Source organism: Bombyx mandarina, chromosome 26 (genome assembly GCF_030267445.1).
Source record: "Bombyx mandarina strain Sakado chromosome 26, ASM3026744v2".
Taxonomy (NCBI): Eukaryota; Metazoa; Arthropoda; class Insecta; order Lepidoptera; family Bombycidae; genus Bombyx; species Bombyx mandarina.
The window spans coordinates 8,229,038-8,246,376 of record NC_143232.1 but is presented as its reverse complement, the minus strand read 5'-3'; the positions used below and the strand labels follow the sequence as shown (position 1 = coordinate 8,246,376).

The window sequence follows — 17,339 nt, the reverse complement described above, 5'->3', positions numbered from 1 at the left end:
TGGTCCTAATCGGAACGGGACCCAGTCAGAATAACTGACAGAGTCCATTTAAATTAAAATGCTTACTCCTTTGTATCTCTAAGTAAACTCTTTGAAACTTTGACGTGTGTTTGTTGTTTTTTTAGTGTTTAGATGTAGTGTTTAGTATGGACCAGCTCACGGCCCACATGGTGTTAAGTGGTTACCGGAAATTATAGACATCTACAACGTAAATGCCGCCACCCACTTTGAGACACTGAGAAACACAGTAAAACTAAAAATCGTGCTAAACACCCGTGAAATTAAAGCTTTTAGTTTAGTTTTACAAGATTCAAAAATGTCATAGTTGGTAAATGACGCTTAAAAGACAACTAAGATTCACGCAAAATTATTCCAGAAACATCTAGAAACATTGACATTAATCTGCGTCAAAACACCGTTTCAACTAATGTTTGGGAAAACCCAATTGACTATGATGATTGATGATCCTCTGGATGCCTATATTTCAAGCGTAACACAACATTGGTAAGTGACGGAACAATACGGAAATATCAAGATTAATTATAACTGAATACAATATATTTATAATATGTAATTACAGTTGCATTGCTTAAGTTCAAATTTGAAGGTGAAAATTGTACATCATCTTAATGTCTTATGATAAAGCGTGATTTAAGATGTATCGCGCGGACGGAGGAGTATGAAATTTCCCACACTTAAAGATAATATAGAGAAGGAATGCAGAATGCTAATATTTTAAAAAAATTATGCATTAATAATACATTAAATCAATAAAAAAAAAATTACACACACTACCATGTATTTGACACACACATACTCTTACACATACTCTTTGTTTATTGTCAAACTTTTGTTATTGTTTAAAGTTTGTGGTCAAATTGAGAATAAATTAATATTGTTTATCTTTCATATTATTTGTCTATAGTGTAGTCTTAGCGAAATCTGTGATTATAATGATGTTCATAATGTTCAAACTTAAAATTTCAATTAATTATAGTCGAATTTCGACTACAGCGGGACCAATAGCTTAATAGAAATTGTTTAATATTACGGTTTAATCTCGAGTTTATTATTGCCGTAATATTATTATAGACATTTCGAAATACTTTATAGTTTTCGATAACGATATAAAAATCGTAGAAGTGAATTTGTGTCAACGGCTCGCGAAAATCTTAAACAAATATAAGTAATTGTACAATTAATTGATTTCATTTGATTTACCTATTGGTATGTCGATGTAATTACCACTTGGAGGTCGTTTGTTTGATATTTATCGATATCCCGTAAATTGTTGGCCTATCTGTGCGTCCCTAAAACTGGAAACACAGCCTTCAGTAATTTTTTTTATTTATTGCTTAGATGGGTGGACAAGCTCACAGCCCACCTGGTGTTAAGTGGTTATTGGAGCCCATAGACATCTACAACATAAATGCGCCACCCACCTTGAGATATAAGTTGTAAGGTCTCAGTATAGTTACAACGGCTGCCCCACCCTTCAAACCGAAACGCATTACTGCTTCACGGCAGAAATAGGCAGGGCGGTGGTACCTACCCGCGAGCATTCACAAGAGGTCCTACCACCAGTAATTACGCAAATTATAATTTTGCGGGTTTCACTTTTACTACACGATGTTATTCCTTTACTGTGGAAGTCAATCGTGAACATTTGTTGAGTACGTATTTCATTAGAAAAAGGTCACCACGACTTCCCGGGTTAAAGCCGTTGCTTTTTACTATCGCAAGAAAAAAGTTACGGTCACATTCTAAGACCAGAGCACAAATTTATGTTACGGCAAAAAAATAGACCCAAAATGAATGACTCCGTGCACTAATGGTCTTGGATAACCACGTGTTTCATCTTATTGGTAAATTTTCTACTAAATACTTGATTACAACTGGATATCTTACAAGAGTAGATCATCAGCAGTTACTATCCATTTAAGTCGCATACCTAGCAATTTAAAAAACAATCCATCCCGACCAACCTTCGAATGGCCCGGAAAAAAAGCAGATTGACATAAAGGACACAAAAATAAAACTATAAATGTCAAGTAAATGACTTCAAGTGCTTACAATAGTAAGCTACATGGTCCAATTGTTATTACTTAATGAATTTAAAATAAATCGAATGTTTAACACGAATTATAGTATCTAAATATCATGATTCTATAATCTCTTAAAGTCATCGGTAAATTGATTAACGAATTGAGGTAGTATCTTTTGAAGATTTTGGATTCATTATGTTAGGCTGATTTATCTATGGTATTGAGAAAGAAAGTTCTAGTTCTAATTGTTCTTAAATATTATTAGTTCAAATTAACTACACTACTCTGAGTAGTAAGTAGTGTAAATGTCTTTGAAATAACTTGCATAGACGCCTTGACCTAAGTACCTACCTTCGTATTGTTCAAAATTATACAGACATCAAAAATGTATTATTTACGTAAAGCATATTTTATTAATTCAAAACAACATTAAACAAGTAACATTTACGATTGGCATTGGACATTTTTCTAAATAACATTCGTTCGTAACTTCGTCATGATATAACAGGCTCGCCTTGAGGTTTCGCTAATCGCGTCTACCTTGAATATTAACTAACGGATTGTTTAGCCACACGGCTACACGTCACCGCGGTCACATACACGTGTCTATTTTAATGTACGTATTTTAGACTCGTAAAACATGGCAGTTTGGTTCAGAATCGTTTGCCTTAAAAGTAGTTTTCCTTTGCCATAGACAAAATAATATTATACATACTCGCATTTTGGTATTAACTAACTTCATACACTCAAATTCACTCAACACAGTAATAGTATTTTTTAAATTATTATAGTGCATAGAGATACAATAAGTTTACAATTACAGTTGCAATCACATAATGACGTGTGTACCTAAATAAACATAAGTATGTAGGATAGACTTAAACCATTATTTCTCCCGCCCACGGCATTGTCAACGGCCGATGACACTAATTTGAAAAACGAACGGCAATAATGGAAGCAGCTGCTTCCATTATTTGTATAGCGAAAAAAAAAGTTTACTGGTAACATAATTTGCCGCTCGCCAAATGGTGGGGTCTACACATTCTAATTCTAAACCGGTGGCCTCGACCAATAGCGGGCGAGGACGAGCCAGCATGGCGGTCGTGGGAACCGGTTAATGGGTCGTTTGAATTTAGAATTGTATTTTTGAATTCGTTTTGACCATTTTGTGAACACAATACTTAAGTACTTTTTATTTTTTTTGTTATTCTACTATTGTAATTATTTTTTCCGCATGATCTTGAATTTTGTAACATCTTTGTTAATTTTTAATAATGTTTAATAATTGTTTATTGTTTTATAATATATTTATGATATTTTAAAACGACCTACAGATAAGTTATTGACGTTAAATATAAAATAATGCTTTATCAATTTGTGAATTAAAATGGAAAATAACAACAAAGGCATTGTGTTATCCTTGTTTTAAATACATATTAATTGGATTTAAATTTGTTTTTAATCAAATTCTCTGTTGTTTAACATGAAATGTATATCTTTTAAAGGCATTTTAATAATTTCGCAGCCTTTATAGATGCAGGAAACCACGGGATCCTGTATACAAGGATACGGATATTGTGTTTTAGTTTTTAGCGGCGAGATAAGTTTGGTTGGTTAGCTTGGGTATTATCTGGTAGGGCATATCACGAGCCGGTACGATTGCAAAGTAATCTAGTGTTCCGGATGGTAAGCGAAGGGGGGACAACTGATGTACCGATAATTACTTGACACTGATTAAGCCATAGTAAGAGATCACTCAAGAGTTCATGAGCTCTTAAACTTTATATTCTTTCGAATACTTTGGAGTTATTTGGATTATTCGATATAATAATTCTATATTATTTATAAATATAGATGCCTTAATTTCTACTAGGTCCATAATTCCGCGGTAGACCCAAGAAACGCTGGTTGGATGTGGTATAAGTGGATATGGAGGAGAATAACCTCACCCAGAAGGATGCCGAAAACCGGGCAAGAAGGAAGAGCTTAAGTAGGAAAGAGAATCCTGGTACTAGACTAGAAAAACGCTAAGAAGATGACGTATTATTTACGAAGATTAAGAAATTACTACAGACAGTAACGGTCTTACCTACGTCCTTACCCTTGGTATATTTCAAGTTGTCTGCAAGTTTGTCAATCTTGCATGGTAAACACAAGTTATAAGGTTGGTTAAAGCTTACATTGTCATTGTGTTTGTTTCTTAATTATTCATGAGGATTTATGTTCCTTTTTTTATATTTAAAAGTAAGTATTGTGTGATGATTTGAAAGTTTACTACTTTGTTAAGATATAGGCGGCCTATTTATCGATCAGGGATGACAACTCTTTTTGTAATCTATATATTAATACGTGAAGCAAAAACTTTGTACCCTTTTTACGGAAATTGCGCGGACGGAGGAGTATTAAATTTTCCACACTTATAGAGAATATAGAGAAGGAGTGCAGAATGCTATTTTTTTTTTTATTATGCATAAAAGATACATTAAATCAATAAAAAAATCATTACACACACTACCATGTATTTGACACAGCACATACATGTAAATATACTCTTTGTTTACTGTCAATTGTCAAACTTTTGTTATTGTTTAAAGTCTGTGGTCAAATTGAGAATAGATTAATATTGTTTGTCTTTTAATATTATTTATTTATAGTTTAATTTTGGCGAAAACTGTGATTGTCTATACTAATATTATAAAGAGGAAAGATTGGTTTGTTTGTTTGTTTGTTTCGAATAGGCTCCGAAACTACTGGACCGATTTGAAAAATTCTTTTTCCATTAGAAGCCGACATTGTCCCTGATGAACATAGGCTACTTTTTTTAATTTTTTTTTAATTTTTTTTTTGTTTCTTGTATTATATAAGTATAATAGTGTTTGACAACAGAACCATAATAATGTTTAAGCTTATAATTTCAATTAAATAAAGTCGAATTTCGAGTACTGGGGGACCACTAGAGATGGTTAAAAATGCGTTTAAAATTCTGTACAATTTCGCCCCATTATACTTATTCAAAAATTGGAGTTTTTGGTCATTGGAACTGTCAGATATGGCGACATGAACTTGCCGCTAAATTGTCCCTTGAGGCAAAAGTCTCAACTGTCCCACTCTTCAAAAACACACGTCACATCGACAATAAGATCTGTCATTGAGCTTAGGATCGACTGACTTGCGAGCAACTACTCACGCGAAACCCTTCTTCACGTCAGTCTTCCAGGGTCTCGCTGGAGTATTTGGTACTACCACCAAGCTCTGCACCGACGGAGGCTTCAAGCGAGCTCACGTCCAAACCCAGTAACGTGTCGTGTGTCGGTAGCCATCGTACAACGCAAAATATTTGACAGATGCCTCAATCTCGCTTACGACATTTTCAAGATAAGCTTGCATATATACAAGTTCCGAACAACAACATTCGGACCGTCGGTCTATCGAGCAAATATGATCAGCTCGGTGGAAGATCTTCCCTTTGTCGTATACCTACCTACAGCTTCAGCGTCACCTATTTTCAAGACTGGTCGCTACGGCAGGTGAGTCTTTGCTCCTTAGCGGATTCCGACTCCCATGGCCAACGTCCTGCCTCTTCAAACCGGAATGCATGATTGCTTTGCATACATAATTCTGATTTATTGTCCTGACTTTGAATGGATGAAACGAACGGTGCTTCTCGTGGTTTCTTCTCATGGGTTTATTATTTATTGCATAGATGTGTCGACGAGCTCACAGCCCACCTGGTGTTAAGTGGTTACTAGAGCCCATAGACATCTATGACGTAAATGCCGCCACCCACCTTGAGATGTGAGTTCTAAGGTTTCAGTATAGTTACAACGGCTGCCCCACCCACCATTCAAAACGAAACGCATTACTGCTTCACGGCAGAAATAGGCAGAGTGGTGGTACCTACCCGCGCGGACTCACAAGTGGTCCTACCACCAGTAAAACGAGTTTGCGATGAAAACGAAATTTGTTTATTTTCGTTACTAATGAATTAGTATCATTGAGATATAAATGTTCTATTAGCTTAGAATCAATGTTTTAATTTTGTGCGGAATTTTTCGTTCGATCAACCTTTTTCTATCGGCTTCCGGGAAATACCATTTATCATTCTAGCATCGAGATTTTTGTTTTGCGTTCTGAATGATGATATATCGATATTTTTTAAAACTGCTCTTGTTGAATCTTATGTGAATTTATTGGCAATCAAGAAATTAAAGGAAATTTTCAACAAACAACAAAGCAACGTTTTGCCTGAAAACAATATTTTTTTTAATATATTATATGCCAAGAACAAATGCCGCGACACATATAAGTTCAATGCGGACATCAAAGAACTTTTTTCAAATTACTCTTCGCAATGAAAAAATATGTTCCACGATACAAAGTATGTTTCATGTTACCGTGTAATAACTCCAACTAACCATGAAATCGACTCATACTGCATTTTCCATTTCACACACTAAAAAAAAAAAGAAAAATAACAAAGCGCACTCAAACCACAAAGCTGCTCATTTCCAACGTTTCCGCTGCTTAAAACGGAACGCGTGAATTTAAAAAGTGAAAAGTGAACGCACTAGAGAAGTAAAAAACCCTTTGCCTCCGTTGTGGCGGCTAATCTTTACGAGCACATAATCTGTGACCGGTTGAAATTCGCGCGCGATTTTCGAATTAGAACTGTCAAATTAAAATACGTCACGCGCCATTTTCAAGTTACGTTAGCGCGAAACGGTGTTGTTTTTTTGTTTCGCGAGAGTCAATGATTAGTAAACGCGTTCGTACTGCAGCTATTTGGCGGCACGTGTTCGCGGCGAGGGGTGGGCCTTGCACGTGAATTTTCCGAGGTTTCCACCCTCTACGGACCGCCCCTATAGGCTTTTCTGTCCGGCCTATGCTGTTTAACCGATTGACTTAGGACGGGGGTGGAGTGGCCCTTCGTATTATTTTCATCGAGATTTTAATTACAAAAAGGGCGTATCTACTGTTGTTTTCTGACAAAACGTAAACATAAAATAAGGTTCATTCTAATAGATTTTAACGTTACAACACTAAGATGTTTTACTTTATTAATTTTCCATTCAACTGTCGTTGGGGCCATAACTTTTTTTTTTCTTTTTTGGCTTGCACGGTTTGTGCATTTAGCCACATACAAGCGGGCCATAATCAGACACGTGTATTTATAATTAAAACAAAATAAACATATAATCTTGTACGAACATAGCCCGATAAAAACTTTATTACCATTAAAACAACATGCATTCAGGCCTTAAGTATAAAGTCGAGTGCCATAGATCGATTTGCCCATACATTTTTACAGCTAACCCTCCCAGCCAGTCTAAGCAGAATACATTTCATGCATCAACCATTTTTGGTATGCAATTACTAGCAATTTCTTTATACGTTTAACTGCTAAACAATTGCTGGGTTTCGCTTCGGCTGCTCATCACGTAAATGCTAAAAATAATTCAGGCATTTGCTAAAATCGACGTGTACTAAAAACTCTTTTTTTTTTCGTTTCTCCATAATTACACGCTCGTCAGAATTTAGTGCTTAAGTGGATAATGTTTGATACTAAGAAGCAGGTCCGGTTTGTGTAGTTCAATTTTATTTATTACCAGCGACCCGCCCTCGCTTCGCTTCGGAAACATTAAATTTTATTATTGATAGTCGAGTCCCGTGATGTTACCCGCGGTTAATGTCGTACCGCGGGTGACGCCGCGGGGTGAAGCTAGCTTAATAAAAGTCTAAGTTACACCTTATATCATCAGCTACCTATCAGCGAAAGTCTCGTCAAAATCAGGCCAGCCGTTCCCGAGATTAGCCGAAACAAACAGACAGACAAAAATTGTAAAAAAAATTGTTTTGGTGTATCGTATGCATGTAGTAAAAAGCGGTTATTTCAATATTACAAACAGACACTTCAATTTTATTTATATGTATGGATGGTTGACAACTGGTTTTGTGAACACACGCCGTGCACATGTCGCCGAAGATATGCATATATCGTCTTTGTATATACCTATCTATAGAATTCTGCTCTAAACACAATATATAATCGAGATATTGAATAAAAATTATTTAATAATAGTCAGCATTCGTAGTAATATAATTATTAGATGAATCAACTATTATATAGTCGTATATGGAAAGGTCATTCGCGAACTCAGTAACTAAATAATCCAAAAGTGCGTTTATCGGTTACCGGTTTGACAACGAAGATATTATATCTTTTTATAATTTATGATGCTATCTATGTTTAAAATAGATGCAATTTTCTTACTCAAGGTAAGACGAGCTTTCAGATAGTTCCGTATTAAGAGGTTTTCAAACTTCGAAGGAAATAACGTCTGGCAAGGTAATCTGGAAGGCTCTGGTGGTAGGACCTCTTGTGAGTCCGCACGGGTAGGTACTACCACCCTGCCTATTTTTGCCGTGAAGCAGTAATGCATTTCGGTTTGAAGGGTGGGACAGCCGTTGCACTTGAGACCTCAGAACTTATATCTCAAGGTGGGTGGCGCATTTACGTTGTAGATATCTATGGGCTCTGGTAATCACTTCACACCAGGCGGGCTGTGAGCTCGTCCACCCATCTAAGCAATAAAATAAAAAAAAGGCAGGAGCTTGATGAGAGAAGTCGAGGATCGTGTTGCAATTGGAAAGGCAATTGTACATAGGTACAGCTGTGGACTGCTATAGGCTGATGATGATGATGATAATGAATCTGTATTGTGCATATGTCCTATCCAAGGTAGAATGCATGATTCCTATGTGCCAAAAATAGGTGGCATGGTAAAGCGTTCTCACTTCTAAGCCCTTTCACTTCCAATATTATTTTATTTTGTTGTGTGACATTCCATTAAGCTTGTATTGTACCCAGTAAGTTATTTTAATAATCACCTTGTTAATTTACTTAATATAACTAATTAATATTTGCTTCTACTTAAATCTCACATAAAACTTTAATATTAAGTTCTGAATGTTAGACGTAAATCAACTAATTTAAATTTTCAGTTTTTCAAAATAAAATTTTTGTATGACGCACAGCGATTCCACGCCACGCTCTGTCCGAACGCTGCCTACTTTTCATACTGTACGCCTACGTATTCAGTATTTCAGTAACAACAAACGTTTTCGTAGCGATTTTCGACCTTATAATTTACGAAACAAAGCTTAATATCTGATGTAGTGGCGTACGTCACGCACCCCGTCCTTGTCGCGCTTATTAATGAAAAATACCGGCTTCCTACGTTTGACGTTGAAATCACAGAAATGGATAGGGCATTGTATTTTAAATTGAAATGATGCCCAGCGTAGGTACACTGGATGATCCTTTTGTGGTGAGCGGCTTAGGAATTAGATAAATTACTATTCGAAGACATAGCAGCGAAACCCGGGTACGGATGATAGTATGAACCCTCCTTTTGTGACTAGAATGAATACATTTTAGATGTATGAAGAAAAAACTGTATAGGTTTTGATAAAACCGGCACTATAGTGATAAAATTTACGTTTAGTAAATATACTCCTGTGAATTAAATTAGCTTATACCTACTACAAACAAATTACAAAGATACACTTCATCAAAAAAAAGAGAGTTTCATGAATGTAATCGAATTTAGTGAAATATGCATTATTAATGTTATTCAAAAATTACCACTCCGATCTTGATAAAATTTAAATGGGACCACAAGAGACGCACCGACTTTTAAATTAAAAATCATCAAAATCAGTTCAACCAAGTCAACAACTCGTTCTTTTTCAAAATCGGCTAAAAAATGAAGTCAGATTCCCTAAGCTAAGCTTTTCGACAATAAGCTTGAATATTTTACGATTTAACCATCTGTGTTACGTAGTAAAACTTTTGTTACTGCTACTGCTACTGGGATAATGCGTAGGAAGTGTAGGAGATTTTTTTGTATAAATATTTGTAAATATTCATTTCTTATTTCTTTGAGGTCTGAAATGAAAATCGCGTTTGAAAAAAAAAACATATTTTTTTTTCTATTGCATAGACGGATGGACGAGGTCACGGCCTACCTGGTGTTACGTGGTTAACGGAGCCCATAGACATCTACAACGTAAATTCCGCCAGCCACCTTGCGATATGAGTTCTAAGGTCTCAGTATAGTTACAACGGCTGCCCCACCCTTCAAACCGAAACGCATTACTGCTTCACACGGCAGATATAGGCGGGGCGGTGGTACCTACCCGTGCGGACTCACAAGAAGTCCTACCACCAGTATTTAAAACTCTTCAAGATTCTTTCGTTACTCGTTATGTATACGATATTCTTTTAACATATATTATTATGCTATTGAGACATAATACACATGAGTCATCTATTATCAAAGGTGGCAATCTGTGCATTTGGACAAAAAAATGTTATTGATATGTCAATACAGATTGAATTGAATATAATCGTCTCCATCAAAGAATACGGTTCAAAACCTGCATTAAATAAAGGTTAATAATACTTAACCTGTTATTTATCTAAGATGTCGTTCAGAAGAGTTTTGTGACTGCCAATGGAATACAAAGTCAATAATTCGTTTTTTCTGATTTACCAATAATTGTCCAAAAGTCACATTGCCGGCTTTGATAATAGTCGACTCACATATAAAAAATCAAAACTCCAACGGATGCTGTTTATTTTTTTGTTTCTTAAATATAATTTCAATAAAAAGAGCAGATTTTTGGCGTTTGATACTAAATAACAGAGACGCTTTGATGCTTCTTGCTGTGGAATTGGTTAAAGTTTGAAAAAAACTAGTGTCTAGCCATCGTTAGCTATGAAATACTGCAATCACGTGAGTAGCGGTAAACGATGAATGGCAAAAGTATATTTAACTTTAATACGTGGGAGCCAAAGATAATAAGTGGGCGGTTTCAATGCTTTCTCACAGAACGGGAACAGATAGCAACGTTCTGAAACTATATCAACTATACAAGAATTTAGCTTTTGTTTGTATATTGCAATTTATGTAGTCTTCTATACTTAAACGTTGGAAGCACGAAATGTAATAGAAAAATATAGACAGGTTTGTATTTAACTAGAGGTCCCGCAGTGGTCGAAATTCGACTATTTGGAATTGTAAGTTTGTACACTATTATGATTGTATTTTATACTTCTATAATCACAAATTTTGCCAAGACACTATAAAAAACTACACTATAAACACTATAAAAAATATTAACAAAGACAAACAATATTTAATCTATTCTCAATTTGACAACAGACGTCAAGAACAAAAGTTTGACAATAAATAGTATGCATGCGTGTGTGCGTAAAATACATGGTATGTAGTGTGCGTAATGTTTTCTTTATTGATTTAATGTATCTTTTATGCATTATTTTTAAAAAATATTAGCATTGTGCACTTCTTCTCTATATTCTCTATAAGAGTGGAAAATTTTATACTTCTCCGTCCGCGCAATTTTCGTAAAAAGGGATACAAAGTTTTTGCTTCACGTATTAATATATAGATAACTCCTATAAGATGATATATAAATTTCAACTTCCCAATGGCAAATGAGAATGCGATAAATTTACAAACTATGTGGGTATTATTAAATCTAGACCATGAAAACTGAAAATGAAAGCTTTTAGAAAAAGCGACCCCTTACACGAGCTCTTATTCGAAGCTTTCAAGATGTGGTTCAAGAAAAGAATATTCATAATTCCGCTCTTTATTATCCATACGTCACTTACATGAGCATAATGATGATGATTTATTTTATTTCAGACAACAACAACAAGTCCATATGTGTACATAGTAGCATTGAAATATACATAAAATTACCAAAACAAATAAAATAAAAAATACATTATTAAAAATAATTATTAGTTGAATACATTTGTGGCGGGTGGCCATCATACAACGCAAGATAATTGACAGATGCCTGAATCTCGCTTACGACATATTCAAGATAAAGCGCATATATACAAGTTCCGAACAACAACATTAGGACCGTCGGTCTACCGAGCAAATATCACCCGCTCGGTGGAACACATTTAAAATATTCCGACGAAGCTCAACTGAAGGCTATAAGAAATTCTAGTTGTAACGCTACATACATAGAAACACAAGAGAATAACTTATCGCCTTTCGATCATCATACCTAGTCGAATAAGACGTATGTTTTTTTTTTTTTTTTTTTTTTATTGCTTAGATGTGTGGACGAGCTCACAGCCCACCTGGTGTTAAGTGGTTACTGGAGCCCTTAGACATCTATAACGTAAATGCGCCACACACCTTGAGATATAGTTCTAAGGTCTCAGTATTGTCACATGGTTAAAAACATTTTGACAACAAACGGAAACCTACGGAAATGAACCAACATGAAGATTTTGGCTGCAGCTTAGCAATATTCTATCGGACTTAGCTACATTGGTAGAAATTCACCAGGTTCGTATCCATTGCAAGACTGAATTTTGCATATATTTTTTTTATTGCGATAATGATTTCTTCCTTCAAAAAATAAATACCTACTTAAGTATTTTAGTTAATAACACTTGTTATTCGGTGAATATCTATTTATTTTGTTAATTTTTTATTAGAAGATGACGCCATGTTTACTGCCCTAATCATGAACAAAGTTTTTTAGTTTTAACAAAATTGTTAAGCTTTTTTTGTATCAATACGAAAAAAACTAGTGATAGAATTTTTTATGTAATTTAACTAACTTTATTGCCGCAATTGGCCACCGCCTCAGACGGCAGGGCCACGATCCTCGGTCTGGGTCGTACCTGGTTCAGAGATTATCCATTGCCATACAGCGTGGCAATGCTGCTAGCGTAATGGGTACTTTCGGGCCGGGTGCGATCCAGAGTGGCTTGTTTGACTAGCCGATGCCTACGCGCGCATTGCTGTTAGCGTGGACCTTTATCTTACTTATGACGACGCTTGCAGCTGAAAGTAAGTATTGTACTTTTTGACGAAGCATGTTGCTGATAACTTTATTTCTGTAATCTGACGAAGCATGTTGCGGATAATAACATGTACTTTTAGGTTAGGAATATTGTGTTCTTTTTTTTTAAATAATAAATAAAATTATCTATTTTAAAAATTTAACTAAGTTGGTCTGAGGTTGAGGTATTAGTTCTTTCTGGAAAAGGGGATTACCCGAAACAGTTTGGGAATCCCTATTCTAACACCATGTTCTCATATCTAGCCATCCGTGAACACGTATTCAAAAGCTAGGTACTAAACTTATGATCAAATTATTCTTTAATATCGGGGACGCATATAACAGAGCCATTATACATTCAATCCTTTGGATATTATTTTTAATAAAATCTCAAACGATTCAGCGAATTCAAAATTATCGTTACATTGCATACTCATTATATAGTATATTTGCATTTAAGTACGCTCACTGTGTATATGTGTTGGTGTGTTAACATTTGTATGACTGTATGATTAGCAAGTGTAATGTTTGATTATTTTAAATTATTATTCGCATACTCCTCTCGAGAATATTCTCGAAGAGATTTCTTTACAAAAATAATCGGTGCCTTAATTTTCCTATTCAGTATTATATAGCCGTGACCTATTTGAGCTTGAAATCTAAAACGGATCTGCAAAACCTAAATAGGTATTGTTAATGAGATCCGGAGTACACATAGTGAATCTATGAAGGAGTCTGAACGATTATCCAATTGGATGTTTGACTCACAAATGACGCAACAAGGGTCAAGGCTTATGCAGACATGTTATTTTGAATCATTCGGAATTTACTGCGCGCTATCCGTCAAACGATGGGATTTCTATCAGAAGTTGCTTACACATTTTTCGATGCTAAACTAAGAGGCTATTCCAGCTAGAGATTTTTTTTTATTGCTTATATGGATAGCAGAGCTCACAGCCCACCTGGTTTTAAGAGGTTACTGGAGACCATTGACATGTACAACCTAAATGCACTACCCACCTTGAGATATAAGTTTTAAGGTCTCAGTATAGTCACAACGGCTGCCCCACCCTTCAAACCGAAACGGCAGAAATTTGTGGGGTAGTGGTACCTACCCGTGTGGACTCACAAGAGGTCCTACCACCAGTTTAGTTAATTTACTAACACTAATACTAGCAAGAGTAGTGCTTCGCAGAATCTACCACCGGATCGGTATGGCCACGTATTTAGAAAATCCAGCGAGAAACTCACTAGTGTAAAACTGAAGCTGTGATCCTATACATAGATGATCATGTTTATTACCGGATTATTTTGTTTGTTTATGTACCTTTGGATTTCGTAATAAGAGTCAATTTGAATTGTACGTTTTCAGCGGCTTTTGGGAAAGACTCGTACCAAGTTTTAGAATTATGGGTTTTGATAACTCTTATTCAGATTACTCCCGTTGTCATCTTTATTTCATTACTAGCAAACCCGGCGAACTTTGTTCCGCCACACGGTTTGTTTCAAACACATCAACCAGTCAACTTCAAAATTCTACTTTATATATATTTTTTTAAGAGATTTTATGACCTGGTAACTAAGACCTTTAAGTCATGTCTTATTTTACTTTATTTTCTTAATTTTATGAAAAATGATAATATGGAGTGAAATGAAGATGATTAATTTGAGACATTAATCAACTGGGATGAAATTTAATGAAATGAGATGATATGGGATGAAATATAATCGCAGTAAAATGGTGGTCATTTACTGAGATTTTTTCAGTGGACTTTTTGGAGGAACCCGAGAAGTTACGTCCAGCAGCTTTGTTTCATTTTCCCACATTTGTGCACTTTCACACATATTAAACAGTTAATAAACCACCATTATTACACATTTAAACCTGAAGAAACACTAAATAGACAAAATAAAACAAATCACGCAACTTCACTCCTCGCGTTCCCGCCAAAAAGTCCTCTACTTTATATTAACACAATTAACCATAGAATATATTACGTTTAGCTGTCAGTTGCGTTTTGTTATAGTTACCACGTTTTATGTCAAGTCCCACGGGAATGTGATAAAAAGTATCCTATGTCCTTCTCGTGGTTCTAAGCTACCTCCTCATCAATTTTCAGCCAAATCAGTTCAGTCGTTCTTGAGTTATAAATAGTGTAACTAACACGACTTTCTTTTATATATAGATTCCAAGATGAATGCTATCTTCAACGATGTATTCTGCTGTTCCCTGGATACTGTATCTACTGTTTTTATATTACTCTACTTCGTTTTAATGCTGTGAATCAAACGCAGTCTTATCTTTGAATTCCCGTGATTGCCTCCCCCTTATTTTGTTGCAGTTTATGACCTAGCTGCTATTAATGTTAAATATGAATATATTATTTACCACGATTGCCTTTTACTTTTCCTGTGTGAACATGCGTATGTCTATAATTATTTATCACGTACATAACGACGGAAAAAGCGGAATTGTTGTAACTCGAAATACCCAGCCTTACGATTACAGTTAATATGGTAAAAGTAATTCAGCCCAAAATGCAAGTTACCAAAATGCAAGTTACGACATTTCCGCTTTTTCCCATCGATTTTAATTTTGATGTGTGTATAATTATGTTCCTTACAGACAGCGAAACGGCTAGATCTGTTTCGATGAATTTTGTACGGAATCTTCAGATCGTCTTAGCGGTAATGCTGTGGGGTTCGGTAGCGTCAAATTGCTCGCAAATCAAAATAGATCAGCAAAGCGGTACGGGTTAGTCAATATCTATATATTAATACGTGAAGCAAAAACTTTGTATCCCTTTTTACGAAAATTGCGCGGACAGAGGAGTATGAAATTTTCCACACTTATAGAGAATACAGAGAAGAAGTGCACAATGCTAATATTTGTTTTAAATAATGCATAAAAGATACATTAAATCGATAAAGAAAACATTACACACACTAGAAATCATGTATTTGACGCACACACGCATGCATACTATTTATTGTCAAACTTTTGTTCGTGACGTCTGTTGTCGAATTGAGAATAGATTAAATATTGTTTGGCTTTGTTAATATTTGTTACAGCGTAGTCTTGGCGAAATTTGTGATTATAGAAGTATAAAATACAATCATAATAGTGTACAAACTTACAATTCCAATTAATTATAGTCGAATTTCGACTACTGCGGGACCTCTAGTAATTATAAATAGACAAAGACCAAACACTGAAGTTGTGTATTGTCGATGGTACACTGCAACATGCCTACAATATTTTTATATTTTCCAGAATTTCTCTAAATTAAACGGTTGCCTGGAAGAGATCGCTTTTAGCGATAAGACCGCCTATTGTACAAATCTACCCGCTTTTTGACTGTTTTTGAATGTAAATTGTGTTTTGGTGTGCAATAAAATGTATTCTCTTTATCTCACTCTAAGTTACCGCTTTGTCTTATTGGTTTGGTTATTCTTCTCGGAGCGTCAATAAAGAACTAAAAAGAAATAAAATTGAAATAAGAAACTGATCCTTGGGGCGTCAGAGATTACGGTCGCATTTCGAACATTAGTCGAACGCTAGTACATTGAAATACATTGAATAGAAGGCCACGAAGCCATTACTATTTAAAGGACAGGACAACGAACTTTTGTACCAACACAAAAATTCAAGCTTAAACTCAAAGGTTGCCAGCGAAATTCGCATTTCGGTGTCAATGCCCCCCCGGCTAATAACTTAATACGATCTATGAGATTGTCAGCCCTCATAAATTCAACTATTAATTCTGTGCTTCTCTTCAAGATAGCCAAATAAAAATAGAATGATACACCACCAGCTATTATAAACCGACTTCAAAAAAGGAGGAAGTTCTCAATTCGACTGTATATATTTTTTTTAATGTTTGTTGCCTCATAGCTTTTGACTGGGTGAATCGATTTTAATGATTATTTTTTTATTAGAAAGCTGACGCTTTCCGTGTGGTCCGATTTCAATTTAGTCCAGTTCTGATAATGGTATCCATGAGAAAACCATATAAGTCTTAAATTTGCATTAAGTACGTGCGCGATAAATAGATGAATAACTCAGTAACTCAATACCACGCCAACCGATTTCAAAGATTATTGTTTTTAGTGTATATTAATTTGTTTTGGAATATCTTTTTTTTATTTATTTGAAGTCGGTTTTTGTTAAAGCATGTCTATTTACAATTACTAGTGGTCCCGCAGTAGTCGAAATTCGACTATAATTAATTGAAATTTTCTTTATAAACATTATTATGGTTCTATTGTCGAACACTATTAGAATTTTTTAATATAATCACAGATTTTGCCAAAACTACACTATAGATAAATAGTATTAAATACAAACAATATTAATTTATTCTCAATTTGATCACAGACTTTCAACAATAACAA

At 35.1% G+C, this 17,339-nt stretch overlaps 1 protein-coding gene across 5 annotated transcripts in view; it reads right to left on the bottom strand.

The window, feature by feature from the left end:
- The window catches only part of Eip93F (Ecdysone-induced protein 93F), a 199,842-nt gene that overhangs the window by 26,288 nt on the left and 156,215 nt on the right, over positions 1-17,339 (bottom strand). The gene's annotated exons all lie outside the window — the stretch shown is intronic.